This window comes from Sminthopsis crassicaudata, chromosome 5 (assembly GCF_048593235.1).
Source record: "Sminthopsis crassicaudata isolate SCR6 chromosome 5, ASM4859323v1, whole genome shotgun sequence".
Taxonomy (NCBI): domain Eukaryota; kingdom Metazoa; phylum Chordata; class Mammalia; order Dasyuromorphia; family Dasyuridae; genus Sminthopsis; species Sminthopsis crassicaudata.
In genome coordinates this window covers 223,800,565-223,820,178 of record NC_133621.1, presented here as the reverse complement: position 1 = coordinate 223,820,178, position 19,614 = coordinate 223,800,565, and the positions used below count along the sequence as shown (strand labels likewise).

General features: G+C 38.0%; 1 long non-coding RNA gene across 2 annotated transcripts in view; it reads right to left on the bottom strand.

Moving 5' to 3' along the window:
• Window positions 1-2,716: 2,716 nt before the first annotated feature.
• Window positions 2,717-19,614, bottom strand: part of LOC141544232 (uncharacterized) — a 56,047-nt gene continuing 39,149 nt past the window's right edge. For both annotated transcript variants that reach the window (XR_012482563.1, XR_012482564.1), the window contains 2 exons: window positions 16,647-16,699; window positions 2,717-4,499 (listed from right to left, as the gene is read on the bottom strand). This is a non-coding gene — a long non-coding RNA (uncharacterized LOC141544232). The remainder of the gene's footprint in view (window positions 4,500-16,646; window positions 16,700-19,614) is intronic.

Sequence of the window (19,614 nt, the reverse complement as noted above, 5' to 3'; positions counted from 1 at the left end):
CTCTCTCTCTCTCTCTCTCTCTCTCTCTCTCTCTCTCTCTCTCTCTCTCTCTCTCTCTCTCCATCTCTCTGTCTCCTCTCTCTCTCTCTCTCTGTCTCCTCTCTCTCTCTCTCTCTCTCTCTCTCTCTCTCTCTCTCTCTCTCTCTCTCTCTCTCTCTCTCTCTCTCTCTCTCTCTCTCTCTCTCTCTCTCTCTCTCTCTCCCTCTCCCTCTCCCTCTCCCTCTCCCTCTCTCCTAGGTCCTCTCAGTCTCTGTCCTTTCTCCAGTGTTCTCCCTTCTCTTTCCCTCTCCACCCCAGTGTTCCCTCATTCTTTGCCCTTCCCCAGGTGTTCCAATCCTGCTGCTTCCTCTCTATTGTTCTCAGCTTCAGTCCCTCTCCCCAGTGTCTTCAAGCCCTGCCCCATTTTATGAAGTGGTCCTCAACCTCTGTCCATCTCCCTGAAGCATGCTCCAGTCTTCCTCTCTGTGTCCCTCCCTCTCCATTCCCCCCCCCAAAAAAAAGAGAAACATTACTTGATGAGAAATTTCTTTGAACTTAGCTAGGCTGATAAAAGTGAGGGAAAGTTCATTATCAGGTCTGTACTTGAACCTGGCCTTTTCAGCTTGGTGGGTTCTTCCAAAGCTTCAACTTGGTTCCAACAGCTTTCAGAGTTGACTCTGATCCTCTCCTCTACAACTGCCAGTCTCCTGCCCCATGTTCAAAGTTCCCTATCCCTGTCCCTCTCCCCCTGGCATCCAGATATCTTTTCCCTTTTCCTAGAGTCCCTTTAGTCCCTGTGCCCTCCAGTCCTGTCCCACCCCTCCAATCTTTCCCACAGTGTCCTCCAGTCCTTCCTTCTATCACAAGTATAAATTGAGTCCTTGCCCTTCTTCCTCACCTCATCTCTTTCTTCCTCTTGCCCCTTTCCCACCAGATTTTTCCAGCCATGCTCATGCTCCCTGCTCAGAGTCCCCTCAGCCCCTTCAGCCCACTGTTCCCCTTTTCAGTTCAGGATGAACATCTGGCAGACCCCCCATACTGCCCTGATATCTTCCCCCTCCCCCAGTAGCTCCCACCAACCCTACTTTTCTTTAAGTTTCCAAACCAACCTTCTTCCAATAATAATGATAAAGCAGGAAGCCCGGCCCTAGGACAGTGCAGATTTTTCTTCTTGACACGGAGTTTCCGATTAAAGGCAAAGGGACATAAATCCTCCCTCATAATTGCTGCGCTCCAGCTCTGAGCCACACCGTCTCTTCATTCCACATCCCTCCCTACAGCCCCCAGTCTCAGATCCTGCCCACCCCTGTGTGGGGTGGGCCAAACCCCAGGTACTGACCCACGTGGCCATGGGCTGCTCTCCCTCCCCTCTCAGTGTCAAATAAGCTTCCGAGGACCTCCGAACACAGCCAGGTGACTCCCCACACACTGCAGCTGTTTCCTCTTCTGTAAAATGGAGGGGTTGGGTTAGGTGGTCTCTACGGTCCCCTTTGCCTCTTAATCCTGTCATTTTACGACCTCTTTTTACACCCATCATTTCATTTTATTCTCACAGTGACCCTATGAATTAAGTAATAACAGAGCAGAGCCAAAGGTTAGGTATAGTCAAAAGCAGGTGATTTAGGGTGCAGCATACTGTGGGATGCGAGCAGAGGCCCTTACAAAACAGTATTAGTCTCTATACGTGTACATCTATATGTAGTGAGAGTGAGAGTCCCAAATATCCATTTGGGAAGCCTAGATCAATTGAATCCTTCAAATCCACTAGAGGAAATTGTTGAGTGAAAGAGGCGAAGGCATGTAAGGGAGTGCCTCTTTCATATACAGACTGGTCCATTTGAATATGAAAGGGGCAGGAAGTGTTGACAGAGACAACTCTGTAGCCTGTGGGCTCAAACAGCCCAGATGAGAATGGAAAAGCAAAATAATATAGCTTCAGAGTCAGAGCTGAAGTCAGTCAACTGAAGAGAATAGAGGCAATGAATTTTGTAGAAAGAATTCCCTTCCCCCCCCTTTTGTTTCTTCTGCATTTTGCAAAGTGCCAACTTGTAGCAGAAGCCCAGAGCAGAGTACGGCTGTGGGGTCAAGTCAGTAAGAAGAGTGGAGAACCTGGGGCATGCTACTAGGATGCTACTTGGGAAATTGGAGGCCCAGAGCTGAGACCCCTGCTTGTCCTAGGCTGTGAGCCCAAATGATCCCAAAAATGTACAGCAGGGCTTTAGGTCAATATATCAACTGACCCCAAAGTTTCAGAACCCAGATCCAGAGCAGAGTGAGAACAGATGGGGTATATTGTCTGGGATGTGTTCCCTCTCTATTTTTGTGCTCTACAAGAGTACCTACTCTTTCTGTTGATGCTGTATTTGTGAGAAAGTGTATCCTAGATTTATGAGGAAGATAGTTTATTGTTACTATTCTGGCTACTTTGGTTTAGTAAATGACTTTTTGTTTTTTTGAGTTAATGTATCCTTTGGCTGATTACTGAAAAGGAAACACATTGATGGGGCTCTTGGGCTATAATTTTACAAGTGTGGACCCACACAATGTCTTGAATATGGAAGTTATCCTGAGAGAGCTACCTTGTGAGCTGAATGGGGAAGGTGGTAACACAGAGAATATGGCATATTTTTAAAATAAAATTTTATTAATATCTTTTGTTTTAATGTTGCTTACATATACCAATTTATCCTTCTCTTCCCCTTTCCAGAGAACCATTCCTAATAACAAGGTATAAAAAGAGGGAGAAAATAGTTCAGCAATACTAACCAACACAACCAAAAGTCTGCTATATGCAGTGTTCCACAATCATAATCACCTGCTTCTTCAAAGAAGCAAGGGGAGTGTCTTCTTATCTCTCTGCTTCTATATTTCAAAGTATTTCATTTGTTAGTCTTGTCATTGTTCTTTTCCTTTATAATGTTATAATCATTGCATATTTTTCCAGTTCTGCTTGCTTCACTTTGCATCAGTTCATACAAGTCTTTCCTGATTTCTCTGAAATTGTCTTTTGTCATTTCTTCTGGTGCATTAATATTCCATTACTTTCATTTATTACAATTTATTTAGACATTCACCCTTTGCAGTTCTTTGTCTTAACAAAAACAGTTGCTACAGATATTTTTGTACATATGGTAATAGTCATAATCATACCAAAATGACATTTATAAAACACTTTTGCAAAGTACTTTAACATCTCATTTGATAATTATAATAACTCTGGGAAGTAGGTACCATTATGATCCTCATTTAACTGATGAAAAAACTGAGGTAAACTGAGAAAATACGATTTGCTCAAGGTTTCACAAATAACAAGTGTCTGAGTCAAGAATCAAATTATACTTGTTTCCATTCCCAGTCCCTTGATCTATCTATTCCACCTACTTACTCTCTCTCAGCCCCTTTTCCTCTTTTTTTGATTTCTCTGGAATATAGGTCTAATATTGCTATAGGAAAGGAGATACACAGCTTAGTGATTTGGGGGGGGCATAGTTCCAATTTCAAACCATAGTTTCTTAATCTCTAATGTTAGGGATTGGCTTTTTGATTTCCTCAATATATGGAACTTCCAGGTGAGTAAATTCCTTCTCTCCTAGAGGATTAGGGGAGAAGGAATAGAAAGCCTATCTGCTGTTCTTTGCATTTTAATCTTTTACAAATCTGTAATGACCAGATGCTAAAATGAGACAAAGCTTGTCTTCAGAGAAGAGATAAGAAAATTCACTTCCCTATCTTCTTTGTAGAGAAACTATAGGTATGGGATTTAGTGTATGGTGTCAAACTCAGGTGATCAGTGTTATATTGCCCCCCCCCCCAAAAAAAAAGGCTGGCTTTGTTATAAGGTTATAAGGGATGGGAATTATGATATAAACTAAAATAGATTAAGAAGAAAATGACATCACCACCTTTGGGTGTGTCTGTATGCCTTTCTCTCACCTGCCAGCAATTCTATAATTTTCCATGTGCAAGTTTCTTCCCCCTGCTCCCTTCCTTCAATATTCAGGTCTTAGAAACTTGCATAAAGCATCAACTACTTAACTATCCTGTTCAGTATCAAACCTCTTGAATCCAGGTCTTTCCAGTTTCAGAACTAACTCTGCTGTGTTCTTTTCTCTACAGCACTGGATTATGGGTTCTTCAGAGCCCACAGGTGTTATCTTTGCTCATCTATCTCACAATTTTCTCTGGGAGATTCTCCTGAGGTTTTATCATGATGCTTGCTACCAGAGGATGCAATACTTTGTTTTGTCCTTCTTTAATACACTTATGAGCTGAGTCACTCGCATAAGCACACATCAGTATTATATATTACAGTTGTAACCCCTTTCCCAAAATCTATTGGTATAGAACTCTCTCTATAGATAGAGATGAATGCCTTGCCCTGTGTGAATGGTGGGGTAGAATCAGTGAAAGGTGAATGAGTTCCTGCCTTCTCAGGTCCTCCTTTGAGGGGGGCTCTCCAAGCAAGAGTCTTCAAGTCAGCTTTTCAGAGAAAAGACAGAAGAGACCAACTTCACTTCAGGCTGCTAAAAGAGAAGATTCTGGATACAAGCCATTCTCTAATTGATAAATGGTCAAACGATATGAATGGATAATTTTCAGAAGAAATTAAAATCATTTCTAATCATGTGAAAAAATGCTCTAAATCACTATTGATCAGTGTGAATTAAGACAACTCTGAGGTACCACTACACACCTCTCAGATTGGCTAAGATGGCAGGAAAAGATACTGATAAATGTTGGGGGGAATGTGGGAAAACTGGAGCATTAATACATTGTTGGTGGAATTGTGAACTGACCCAGTCATTCTGGAGAGCAACATGGAACTATGTCTAAAGGGCTTATCAAACTGTGCATACTCTTTGATCCAACAGTATCTCTACTGGGCCTATATCCCAAAGAAATCATAAAAAAAAAAAAAAAAAAAAAAAAAAGGAGAAAGGACCCATGTGTGCAAAAATGTTTGCAGCAGCCCTTTTTGTAGTGGCAAGGAACTAGAAACTAAGAGGATGCCCATCAGTTGGAGAATAGCTAAATAAGTTAAGGTATATGAATGTTATGGAATATTATTGTTCTATAAGAAATGATGAATAGGATGATCTCATAGAGGGCTGGAGAGACTTACATGAAGTGATATTAAGTGAAGTGAGCAGAACCAAGAGAACATTGTGCACAGCAATAGCAGGATTATAGAAGGATCAATCCTAATGGACACAGATCTTTTCAACAATGAAGTGATTCAGGACAATTTCAATGGTCTTGTGATGAAGAGAGCCATCTGCATTCAAGAGAAGGCTGAGGGGATGGAATGTGGATCTCAACATAGTATTTCACTTTTTTGATTGTTGTTTGTTTGCATTTTGTTTCTATTTTTTAAATCTGAGTTTTCTTGTACAGCATAATTTTGGAAATATGTATGGAAAAATTGTACATGTTTAAATATATATTGGATTACTTGCTACCAAGGAGAGGGGAGAGAGGGGAAGAAAAAGGGAAGGAGAAAAAAATTGGAACACAAGGTTTTTCAAGGGTGAATGATGAAAACTATGCATATGTTTTAAATTTTTTTTAATTATTTTTTTAAAAGACTCTGGAAAGGCATAAGAGGAATAAGCATGCTCCATTATGTCCCTATTCCAAGTATGTCATTCTAGAGACTCTGGGGAATTTTCCCTTGGGTAAAATCTAGGACCATCTCTCTCTGTTGAACTGAGGTGCTCCCAAAAGGAGAACTCCTTCATTCTACATTGTCTGGAACATATTCTCTTATGTATATTTTCTGATTTATTTTTTGCTCTGATTTAAAGAAATTACTTTTCGTTGCTATTTGCTATGTGTGTTCATTGTGGAACTGGTATTTGGGTGGGGAAAGAGGTCAAGCCTTGGATATAGAATTTGGGGTCTCCCTTTCCCTCCAAAATGACAAAGCTATTAAAAGTTAGCTCAAACCTGATTGTATCACCTAGATTAAAAATATTTAGGAGACCATTCTGGAGACAATTTGGAACTATGTCCAAAGAGTTATAAAACTGTGCATACCCTTTGATCCAACAGTACCTTTACCGGGTCTGTATCCCAAAGAGATCATAAAAGAGGGAAAAGAACCCACATGTGCACAAATGTTTGTAATAGCTCTTTTTGTGGTGGCAAAGAATGGGAAACTAAGTAAATACCCATCAATCAGGTAATGATTGAATAAATTATGGTATATGAAAATAATGGAATAGTATTGTTCTATAAAAAAGCCAGGAAAGACTTAACATGAATTGATGCTGAATGAGGCAAGCAGAACTAGGAAACCATTGTATACACCAACAAGATTTTGTGATGATCAACGTGAAAGACTTGATTCTTCTCAGCAACTCAGTGATCCAAAAAGTGATCCCAATAAACATTGGGTGGGAAATATCTGTGCCAAAGAGAGATCTATGGAGACTGAATGTGGATCAACACACACTATTTTCATCTTTTTTTTTTTTTTTCTTTTCTCATGGTTTTTCTCTTTTGTTATGATTCTTCTCTTTCAACCTAATATTGAAATATGTATAAAAAAAGGATGTACATGTATGACCTAAAAAATAAAATAAAATTTTGGAGAGTAGATTGATATATTTCTAGCCCAGTTCCCCCTCTCTCTCTCTCTGAGAAAAACAGAAAGTAGCCACTGACCTCAAGCTTCCTTTCCGGAAGAAATTAAAATCTCCCTTAGAAAAGGATGGGAGAGGAGTTGAGAGATATCTATCTACTCTGCCTCCCTTCAAGCCACATTTAAAAAACACCCTCTTTTACACATGAACCTCACCATTATCACTACTCTCCTAGCAACATCTATATTGATGCCTTATTCTTGCTAATAAATTCCATAAAACTATTGAATGTGTCTACACCTTACATCTCATTAAGCACTTTGCTCCAAGTGCTCTGCAAACAATAAACACTTATTCAGAGTTGTAACTTGGGCACTTCTGCCAGGGCTTTATTCTGGTCCAAAAAATTTAGAGGATTCCTTCTAGAAATATAATACAAGGAAGTCAAAGATGGAAGAAAAAGTGCCAGGAATAATAAAATAGTCATTGCAACACTTTTTGTGGTAACAAAGAAATCAGAACAAAGAAGATGCCTATTGATTGAGAAATTATTAAACAAACTGTGATCCATGAATGTAACAGAATATCACTATGTAATAATAAATAGTAACTATGAATAATTTAGGGTAACTATGTGGGGTAATGGATAGAGAGCCAGGTCTGGACTCAGAAAGATCTGAGTTCAAACACTTATTGGACACTTAACTATTTGTTTCAGTTTCCTTATGTATAAAATGAGCTGGAGAAAGAAATGGCAAACCATTTCAATATCTTTGCTAAGAAACTCCCAAATGGAATTACAGACTGAACAACAATAACCACAGCAACTACAAAATGAAGAATTGAAAGAATGGGAAGATATTTGAACCGAGGCAGGGGGAGGTAAGCAGAACTAGAAAAACAAGATATACAATGATTAAAATAGTGCCAATGAAAAGAACAAGAATAATAAAGTGAAACACTAAACTCATGACAAAATTTGTCCCCACAGAAGAGATAAGAAAATGTACTTTCCTTTTTTTTTTTTTTTAAGCACAGAATCTATAGGTATGGGATTTTGTGTAGTGTCAAACTCAAGTAATATGTTTTATTACAAAAATGCTTTTTAAAAAATATATATTTTAGGACAGCTAGGTGATGCAGTGGATAGAGCACCAGCTCTGAAGTCAGGAGGACCTGAGTTCAAATCCAGCCTCAAGACACATTTAATTATTTTAATATTAACATTTCCCAGCTGTGTGACCCTGGGCAAGTCACTTAACCCCAACTGCCTCAGCTAAATAAATAAATAAAATTTAAAAATCTTTTATTGTGTGATGATCAACTATGATATACTTGTTTCTTCTCAGTAATTCCGTGATCCAAGGCAATTCCAAAAAAATCTGGATGAAAAACACCATCTGCATCCAGAAACTAAATGTGGATCAACACACTATTTTCACCTTTTTTCTTTCTCATGGTTTTTCCCTTTTGTTCTGATTTTTCTTTCCCAATATGACTCATATGGAAACACACACACATTTTATATTTTTAAGCCTTTTGTTGTTGTTACAAGACATGGTTTTCTGGGTAAAGTGATAGGAACTGTGGTAGAACCTAAAAAAAATAAAATTCATAGAGTAATGTCACCACCCTGGAGTGTGCTTCTCCCCTGCCCCTATCCTCAAATGCAAGTAAGTTTTCCCCACCATGATACTTGACCCAGGTATAAATATTGCTAGTTATAGCTCTGTGCTTAATTTTTATTTAATTAATTAGTTAATATTCAGAAAATGGTTCTAGTCTTTCTCATCCCTTTTCACCATCTCCACAACTACTTGCCCTCTAACCCCTCACTCTACAGCTGGATTTATCTGGGTTTCTTGTTGGATTAAAAGAAAAACCACTGCCTTGAGATTCTCCAAAGCAAGAATTCTTAATGTAGAGGCTAGAAACTTGCTTTGTAACTATATTTCAATATAATTGGCTTCTGGACTTGGAGTTAGGAAGATATGAGTTCAAAATCAGCTTCAAACATTTACTAAAACTACTGCTAAAGTCCCTTAACCTGTCTGCCTCAGTTTCTTCAACTGTAAAAAAAAAGAATAATAATAGCATCTATCTCTCAGAGCTGTTGTGAAGATCAAATAAGTTAATATTTCTAAGTTCTTAATACAGTATCTGGCACATAATAGGTACTTTAAAAAATACATGTTCTCTTCTTTCCCTTTTTTGTAATCTCCTGTAGTTTATTTTATTGATTTAAATATATTATTCTGAGCAGGGTTCCACAGGTTTCACCAGACTGCCAAAGGGGTCTAAGGCATACAAAAAGGTTGAGTCCTTGAACTAAACACCGTGTTTCAGTTGAGAATGGAAGTGTGGGAATATTAGAATTCAGCCCCTTTGTTTGACAGATAAGGAAACTGAGTCCAGAGAGAGGCCAAGATAATTTCAAGAGTTGGTGGCAACACCAGGACTAGAAGAGCACAGGACATGTGTTTAAATCTCTATTCATCTTTCTTTAAGATACATGTCCCGTAGTCAGCCTTGTCCTTCTTACTTAGAATAATAAAAAGTAGCTTGAACTCAGGACTGGGTATTACGTATTGCATCTTTGGGACTTTCATTGTAGGACTGCTCTTGGCTCTTTGTTATTATGTTGTTGCAAGCTAGGTGGTTTTCTAGTTGAGATGTAGCATTCATCTGGATTAGATGACATTTGTTCTGGCAGGCTCATGCTAGAGTGGTGCTAGAGTCAGAATTTTCTGGGATGGATGATTTTTAGAATGTCTGGGGGAGAAAGCTGAGACCAAAAAAGAGAGCAGCCAAGTCTTAGATCCTTTGACCCCATTCTTGGTATTTCCTTCCCATTATGCTCTGTGCTGACAATCTTATTTGATAGAACACTGGGTCAAGAGAATAGAGGGACAAGAAGCCTTACTCTTGAGGGAGATCACAGATGAAATTGCATTGCAGAGGAAAAGGAGCAGTGGTGGGAACCAATGGAATCAAACTTGGGATCTTTGTGTGTCTCCTATACCTATGCTTACAGCATGTTTTGAGTCTATCTCTCAATGCCCTCCCAAAATATGGTGTACATCTTGCTTCTGCCAGAGTTGAGTTGTGTCTCAGAGGTGAAGGCCATGTACCCCCGTACCTTCAAATCTGATATGGGGCTCAGAGAGCCAGAAAGAGAAGCAACAATTATAGCAAACCAGGATGATCATTTCAGAAGGGAAGCAGGTCAATCACAGAAGCCTGGAGAAGGTGGGAAAAGGGGGGAATAGGGAGGGGAATGTAGGATGAAGTTGTTGAAGGCTGAACAGAGGAAGTTTAAGAAAGGCCCAGAATTGGGATAAAATAAAAAATGGTAATTGAGAGAAGCAGATTTGGGTGGGTGAGGTGGGGTGGGGGTAGTTCTAAACTGGGGAGAAAATTAATTAGAGATAATTGTAAGAGTACCATTATTGATAAAAGATTTTTGAAGGCTGGGACAGAGGGGTAGTAGGAAGAGAGTATAGAGTGCAAGACATGGAGCCAGGAGATGTGGGTTCATCTAATCACTTTGCTACCTCCCAGGTGATTCCTTCACATGAGACTCCTTTGTGGTACATGTAAAATGAGAAAGACCAAAATGCTAGTAAATAATAAGTTGTTGTGGGAAAATTATTTTGCAGACTATAAAAGGATATGAGAACACAAGTATCACTGTATAACTGAGTCTTTCAGAAAAATGCCAGCTGCCATGCCTTCTTGGGTTTATTTCACTTATCCTTTTGTCACTTGACAATTCCATTTCAAAAAGAGACCAATTCATTACTATCTTTAGGATGAAAGACCAGAATTCACAGGTGCTCCTGCCTTGATCCTCTTAAGACTCTAAATCTTCTTCTCAACTTTCCTTCAAACTTTTACTAATCCAACTTTTGGAATACATTTTTCCTTTCCTGGGCCTTCTTCCCATTAGCTTGGCTCCAGAGAAGTTTCCAGCATGGGGGATTAGGATTAGCCATTTTGGAAAACTCAACAGGAAGGCATGCAAGAATCTGCAAGATTATCTGAAGATAACTGGACATTTTGGTGAATGACTTTAACTCTAGGATAAATTCTCAAGTAAGTGTCTGATGAAGGCTGGTCCTGGCTGGGAGATGGAAGAATGGGTAAAACATATCTGTGGGATCTAGAACTACTTCTTCCTGGTACTCACTTAAAGAAGTAACATTTATCAACACAAGGGTGGGGAAGTGGGCAAGGAAGAGAGGGGGAGAAAAAAATAGCCACAGCCCATTAACCTACTTTTTCAACTTCATTAAAATTCGATCCTTGACTCACAGCTATAAATTGTCTTCTGAGAATGGGACTATATCCTTCAGCTGGTTCACAGGCATTGGAGCTGTTCCCAAAGGACCTTGAGGATAGTCAGAGCTATGGAGGATGGAAGGAGTATCAAGGCAGAACCCAATTGACCCTACTTTGTTAAACTGGGATAGTTCATCACTTACACAGCAAAGGCTGGGAGGTCACTGGGGAAAAGAGGCAGGGACTGGAGGGATATTTGGATGATAGGGACACAGACTGTGGGAACATTCAGGGAGAGGGAAGAGATTGGAAAAAGTGAGAAAAGAAGCAGCTAAAAGGAAGGAGAAGGAGGGTAGAGGAGGGCACCAAGATAGAATGTCAGGGGGTAGAGGGGATTCTGTATAAAAAGATATTATCCCTATCTTTTTCAAGAAATTTTAGGAACTCCCTAATATCCATAAGGTTCCTCCTGTGAGAGTGCTCAGTGTTTACACTGTCTAAACAAAACAAAAAACAACCTGCAATGTTGACTTTCTGTTCCAACAGAGCCAATGGCTGCTCTATATAGATACCAAACTACCACCCAGCATGTTCATTGGCATCTCCATGATTTCTCATGCTCTTTGCTCCTCTTCATCTATCTGTGGACCTCTCCTTCCCAAAAGATTTCAGGAATTAAAGAGAAAGCTCTTCGCAAGAGTCATTCTGTTAGAAATAAATTGGTCACAGTCAAACAACCCCCCCTCATAAATGAATGTTAAGCTTGAAAAATAGCAACAGTTCATGTTTTTAGAGTGCTTAAAGATTTGCAAGACCCTTTAAAAATATTATCTCATTTTATCCTCACCACAATCCTCTAAGGTAAGTGCTGTTATTATTGTCATCCCAGTTTTACAGATGAGGAAACTAAAGTTGATTGAGTTAAATGACTTGCCTAGGGTCACACAGCTAGTGAGACCAGATTTAAACTCTGGGCTTCCTGATTCCATGTTCAGGTCATTAATCTCTATATAAGCTCTTTGAGGATAAAGACTGCCTTCTTTTTTTTTTTTTCCCCTTTGTACTTCCAGATCTTACCATGGCTCCTTGATCACTCTAAGTGCTTTTAATAAATGCTTGCTGAACCTATGACCTGGAAGAAGAGTGACTCTAATACTGGGAGAGGAAGACACTTGCCTAAGATCACACAATAAATGTCACTCAGAGCCCTGAGTCTTAATTGGATCAAGGCATAGATGGGCTGCTTGTCAGTAGTTTTGGATTGTTTTTTTTTTTTTTAAGTATGAACTTAATCATTGACAAATGTAAAGATTCCAACATTTAAGAACCAAAAAGATTGCAATTGAAACCACAAACTTCCATTAAACATTTTCATTTTTAAAAGTGCATATTAAATTTAACATGATAGCAATAAAACTATAGTGTTTGTGTCCCCATCTTGAACCATTTGTTTTCTTCTATGTATTTTAGTATTTTGTTGATACTATTTTTGTATTTCTTGTCACTTCCCAAATATTCGTTTCCTCCCAAAGAAGTGCTCCTTTGGAACAATATAAATATATTCACATGATTATCAAAGCTCTGAGAGACAGCTTATCTATTGAATGACCATCCAGATTCAAAAATATCTTTATAGGTTAAAACAATGGGCCAAACCATGAAGGCATTTAATATGGATAAACAGAAAATTCTGTGGGATCCAAAATCAATTCCATAAATAGCGGATGGGGAAGGAATAGCTAGAGAACTCTTATAAAACAGACCTATGGGGTTTAGTAAGCAAATATGGTGGTTTACAAAGGTAATGATATTTGAGCATTGAGAGGCAGGAAGTTCAGAATAAGGGAAGCAATTGCTCTACCATATTTTGCCTTGGTCAGGCCATATTTATGGTGCTTTATTCAGTTCTAGGACTATATTTTAGAAAATAGAACTTATCAATTAGAATAGTGAGTTAACTAGAAAACATGTCATACAAATGAGAATTGTTTGAAGGAATTAGGGATATTGAGCCTGGAAAAAAGAAAATAGTATCAGAGTCATAGATTTATATAAGGAAGATACATCAGAAGTGAACTAATCCAACCCTTTATTTTATAAATGAGGAAGATAAGATCTGGAGAAGCAAATTAATTTGCCAAAGGTCATACATCTAGTCAGTTGGAAGAGGTGGAACTGAAATTTTAGGCCATGACTTCCAGCTCAGGACTTTTGGAAAGATGTTAGCTGTCTTCAGGTATGAAGGAATTTCATACGTATGTGTGTAGGGGAGTTATAGTTGTTCTACTTTGTCTCAAGAGGCAGAATTAAGAGAAGAGGAAAGAAATTAGAGATGGAGTAAGATTATGTAAGGAAAGCTTCCTATTCATTAAAGTTGTCTCAAAATAGAATGGGCTAATTCTGGAGAACGATTTGGAAATATGCTCAAAAAGTTATCAAACTTTTCAGAAAGGCCTGGAGAGACTTACATGAACTACTGCTGAGTGAAGTGAGCAGGACCAGGATATCATTATACTATATACAACAACATTATACTATATACAACAACAATACTATATGATCAATTCTGATGGACATGGCCCTCTTCAACAATGAGATGAACCAAATCAGTTCCAATAGAGCAATAATGAACTGAACCAGCTATACCCAGCAAAAGAACTCTGGGAGATGACTATGAACCACTGCATAGAATTTCCAATCCCCCTATTTTTGTCCGCCTGCATTTTGGATTTCCTTCACAGGTTAATTGTACACTATTTCAAAGTCCAATTATTTTTGTGCAACAAAATAACTGTATGGACATGTACACATATATTGTATTTAACTTATACTTTGACATATTTAACATGTTATTGGTCAACCTGCCATCTGGGGAAGAGGGGAGGGGGAAGGAGGGAAAAAGTTGGAACAAAAGGTTTTGCAACTTTCAATGCTGAAAAATTACCCATCATATGTCTTGTAAATAAAAAACTATAATAAAAAAAATAGAATGGGTTACTTCCAAAAGTAATAGCTTTTCCACTTTGGGGAAATATTTAAGCAGAATCTGGATGACCACTTGTTGGGTTACTTGGATCACAACTAAACTATGCCCACAAGTAGAGGATGTAGAGGACCCTTGAGATCCCTTCTAGCTCTTAGAATCTCTGGTTCTGTAACTGGACTTACTTCCGGCCTTTTGTTTTATCCCTTTTTTTTTTTTTTTTTTCCATGTATATAAGTTTGTACTTGTTACCGAGTAGATTTGTAACAAGCTTGAGTTCTGCTTCAACCTTGATGACCACTCTCTTTGGGATCTTGGGTAATTTACTTTCCTCGGCATCTTCCTCAATTTTCTTATCTGTCAAATGACAGGGTTTGACTATATTGTCCAAAAAGATCCCTGTATTAGATGTTTTTGCTTAGCTGTTTTCTTTGTTAAAATCAAGCTCAGTGGAGGGGTAGGAGGCAGTGAAAGAAGAGTATTTCCAAAAATGACTTTGATATTAAGGCTAGTAATCAATAAAACTTTTTTGTTATCAGTAGAATTGAGCTTCATGATCTTTAAAGTTTTACATATAATCAATCCTCTTTTTCTGTTCTATTTGTATGAAAATGTCCACATAATCTTTCAAGTCTCTTTCTATAGTCCTATTTTTAAAAAATAATTTAATTTTTGATTAAAAAACATTTACTCTCTCTCTCTAACCACCCATCAACTGGAATCTAAAGGAAAAAAACAACAAATATGGGACAAATATGTATGCAACAAAACAAATGCCTTCATTGTCCTTGTTCAAAAACATTCTTCTATTTCTAGAAAAGGCTCAATGAGAAGACATTGCAGCAAAAGAGATGAAGATTAGATATTAAGAGCACTCAAAGAAAAGCGCTTTCTTCAATTGTGTTAACAGTTAAAGCATCATCACTGTTCCCAAAGACCTCTCACTATAGAAAAAGTTGGGTTTGGGGAGCAGGAAAGGGAATCTAAATAGTTTAAGTGCCCTCAGCCACTCCTGCTCCTGCTCCTCCTCATTTTCCTCCTTCTCCTCTTCCTTCTCTTCAGAATTGCAATACAAAAAAACAAAAACAGAAAACAGATATTTTCTATCATGCGTACTCGAAGCTGCAATTTAGCCAAGATGTTAATAAGCTGTTGGGATTCTTTATTAAATAAAGTTCTTTCTTGTTTTACCCAGATGGATTCCCAGGGCTAAAGTTCACATGTGAATTGTGTGTGTGTGTGTGTGTGTGTGTGTGTATTTAAAAGAATTGAGGGAAAGAGATTATTTGTTGTTTAACATAGAACTTAGTATAGCACCTGGTACATAGTAAGTGCTTAATAAATTCTTGTTTACTTGACTTTTTAAGATCTTTTTAAGATTCAAGTCAAAATCTAGATAAGGGGAGATTGCACAGTCAATTCAAGTTTACATCCCAGTCAAGTACTGTGTGACTATACCTAAGTCACAGCTTCTCTGGGCTTTCAGTGGAGGGCAAGCAGAGAAAAGCACCAAGAATAAATATGAAGATTTATAACAGAACTTATGACCAACAAGAGATACATGTAAGATTATAAGATGTAAGGTGGATCATTTTGATTACATTAAATTAAAAAGGTTTTGCAGAAATAAAACCAATGCAGCCAAGATTAGAAGGAAAGTGGGAAAGGGAGAAAAGGGAGAAAAATTTTACCACAAGTTTTTTGAATAAAGACCTCATTTCTCAAAATTAAAGAGAAATGAGTCAAATTTATGAGGACATAAATCATTCTTCAAATGATAAATGGCCAAAAGATATGAACAGGCAGTTTTCAGAAGAAGAAATCAAAAAGTGGTTGCAGAAAAATTGGAACACTAATGCAATTTTGCTGAATTTGTGAACTGATTCAACCACTCTGGAGAGCAGTTTGGAAATATGCCCAAAGAACTATAAAACTGTGCATACCTTTCAACCTAGCAATACCACTACTAGGTTTCTAACCCCAAAGATATCAAAGAAAAAGGAAAAAGACCTTTATGTGCAAAAATATTTATATCAGCTCTTCCTATAATGGCAAAGAATTGGAAAATTGAAGGAATACCCATCAATTGGGAAAGATTGAACGAGTTATAGTATATGATTGTGATGGAATACTATAATGTTATAAGAAATGATGACTAGGATGATTTCAGAAAAACCTGAAAAGACTTATATGAACTGATGCAAAGTGAAGTAAGCAGAGCCTTAAGATCATTGTATATAATAATAGCAATGTTGTAATAATGATCGATTGTGAATGACTTAGCTATTCTCAGCAATCTGATGGACTTACAATGAAAAATGCTATCTACTCCAGACAAAGAGACAGAGTCTAAATGCAGTTCAAAGAATACTTTTAAAACTTTATTTCAATCTTTTATGAATGGGTGGGGGTGAGTCTGTGTTCTCATTTGCAACATGCCTAATATGTTTTGTTGTATGACTGCATATGTATAATTTATACCAAAGTGCTTACCTTTACAAGGAGGGAAGAGTAAAGAGAGGTAGGGAATTTGTATTTTTTTAAATTATAAAAAATGAATGTTTAAGAATTATTTTTGCATGTAATTAAGAAAACAGTTCTTTAAAATAGACTTATTACCTTGATCTTATCTTCAAGAAATGATTATTAATAATTATGTTATAACTATTAATAATGCTTTCTGATGTTCATATTTATAATACAAAAAAATCTCATAATGACCTTGGTCTCTCCAGTCACTGTCAGTCAGACCACCATTAAATTAGGGGAGAAAGCATTACATCTGATATCATAAGACCTGGGACTCTGCAACTTAATACCTGAATGAAGTTGGGAAGATCATTTCCCTCTCTCTGAGTCACAGCTTCCTTATCTGTAAAAAAATAAAAAGGTTAGATTAGATGATCCCTAAAATCCCTTATAGCTCTTAATTTTATAATCCTATGAATTTTAAAGCTGCTGTCAATTTTTTCCTTTAATTCCAGTTCCTTGCCTTCTAGCATCTTTTATTCTGTCCTCACTTTCCCTATACTTTTCACAACATCCTAACATGGGAAAAACAAATTGTAAGAGAGATCTCCAGCTATCCAGGGACTAAATCATTGAGCTTTAAATTCCATCCAAAGCTGTAGTTTGGTTTTCTTTTCCTAGGCTTTCTCACAGACAACCCCACTCTTCTTTCTTGTGGTTTAAGATACCAGCTGAAAAATTCTCAAACACAATAAACAGTAAGCCTCTTGGCTCTGTTCAAAGATGAGACAGGTACAATTCCAAAATGGTCAAGATTCAGCATGCTGAGGTGCTGATACAGGCTTCAATTTTCCCCTAAGTGCCGAAATTTTCTTTTCTGTTCTCCAGAAGCATCCACTTTATAGGAAAGAAGAAAGGGCAATAGAGATTTAATAATTTGTCACCTTCATCTAACCTAACAGAGGTTGATAGGAGAAGGAAGGGTAAATAAATGATGTGAAATAAGTTTTCTTTACCTATCTCCTATTTCCCAAAATTTTTCTAAGGAAGTTCTTTGATTTTCTCAACCAATGGGAATTCTGTTCTTCAATGTAGAATTTATGGAAGGCATCAGAATGATCTTTTTAGAGATACCCTTTAAAGACAGAGAGAGGATTGTCACAACTCCAGGGAATCAATCAATCGACAAGCATTGACTGAGCACCTACTATGTATTGGTCTGCAAGGAGCCAGGCAGCCTCCTTGCTCCCCAAAACAAAGACTGGTCTTAGAATGGGCACTTTCCTGACTTCAAGAATTGATCAGGAGAGATGGGTATATGTAAATATTCACAAAGTAATAAGAGACACAGGAACTAGGAACTGACTCATATAAAAGTTGGCATTTAGATAAAGTCTTAGAAAAGACTAGAGACTTGATGAAGCAGAAATGTGGAAAAAGTTCATTCCAGAAATGTAGAATGGTATGGAGATAGGAAATGGAGAGTTATATATAAAGAACAGCATTGGAGGCCAATTTGACTGAAATATTTAGAGCTATATAAGGGGAGGAGTGTGTAACAAGGCAGGAAAATTGGAATCAGATTGTGGAGGCTTTTTAAATTCCAAACAGCAGTTTATATTTGGTCATAGAAGTAGTAGGGAAACAGTGGCATTTATTGAAAAGGTAATATGATCACATGCACTTTGGCAGCTGTGTGGAATATAGTTTGGACTGGATGCAAGGAAGTAGATTAGGAGAATATTGCAATAGTTTGGGGGAAAGGTGATACAGACCTGAATTTGGAAAAAGGGAGGATGTGGGACATGGCTACATTTGTCTGGTAAAAGGGGATGAATTGAGAAGTGCTGGAGAATAGAAATAACAAAATTTGGTAACTGACTGAACAAATAGAATGAGAAAATATGAGGAGTATTCTGAGGTTTCAACTGTGGGTTAATAGAAGGATGTGGTACTCCTAATAGAAATAAGGAAGTTGGGAAGTTGCATGGGCTTAGGGGGGTGGAAATGAGATCAGTTTGGGGCATAATGGACTTGAAGTGCCTATGGGATATCCCAATCCAAAATGTTTATTAGGCACTTGGTGATATGGAGTTTAGGAGTGAGACTAGGGCTGGGCAGTTTAATGGAACCACATCTGAACTTCTAAGGAGTATGCTAGGACAACATTCTAAAGGAGTTTTTCAAAATTTCACTATGACATATGGATATTCTAAAAGACCAAACCAAAACAACAAAACCAAGATGAATAAGCATTGATCTGACATAACTGGGAGATTCCAAATTCCAATTATTAAGCAGAGTGGTAGAAAGAAAAGAGACCAGAGGGGTGTAGGATGGAGAAAGAGGGTTAAGTAGTGTCCAGGGAAGAAGAGATGGGTACCCCAGCATGTAAGCACTCCCTACCCCAAAGCAGAAAACACCCCTAAAGCAAATGGCTTTTATCTATGCAAAATGCCAGGGAAGTGTGTCTCATTTACAAGTTGAGGGCATGGAGCTTGACTCTGAAGCTCTATACCTTCACGAATTCACCTCCAACTCTGTCTCTTCATACACTCACTCTTTTTGTATCATTCTGGATGAATAAATGCTGTATCATGATTAATCGTTACCAGAAGCAAACATTATTGCCTACTTACTGAGTTGGGTCTAATCAGGATGCAAAGATGAGCAATACATCATGATTCTTGACTAGAACAAGTTCTACCCTAACTGGGGAGGTATGACATAGAGTGCTTAATTCCTTCAAAATTTAAAAAACCGGGGCAGCTAGGTGGCGCAGTGGATAGAGCACCACCCTTGAATTCAGGAGGACCTGACTTCAAATATGGTCTGAGACACTTAACACTTCCTGGCTGTGTGACCCTGGGCAAGTCACTTAACCCCAGCCTCAGGGGGGGGGGGGGAAGTTTAAAAAACCCAGTGCATTCAAATTCTGCCTTAGATACTTGTAAACTGTGTGACCCGAGGCACATCATTTAATCCTGATTGCTTTTCTTTCCCTACCCTTCCAAAAAAGAAAAAAAAAAAATGTAAATGTCACTTCTTATGGGAAGCCTTCCTTGATAGCCCTCATGGTAACAACTTCTCACTTCTCAGATCTCATATGACACTTTGGTTAGTACTTTTCTAATGTACTTGGGGATTTCTAGCTGGAAGATTATCTTAGAGATCATTTAGTAATCTACTTCTTCATCTTATAGAGGAGGATATGGAGGTCCAGAGATTTTAAATGGCTGGTATGTGAACAAACAAATTCATACATCTTAGAACAAGAGCCCAAACAGACATATGGATACTATTCAAAATAGAAAGGGA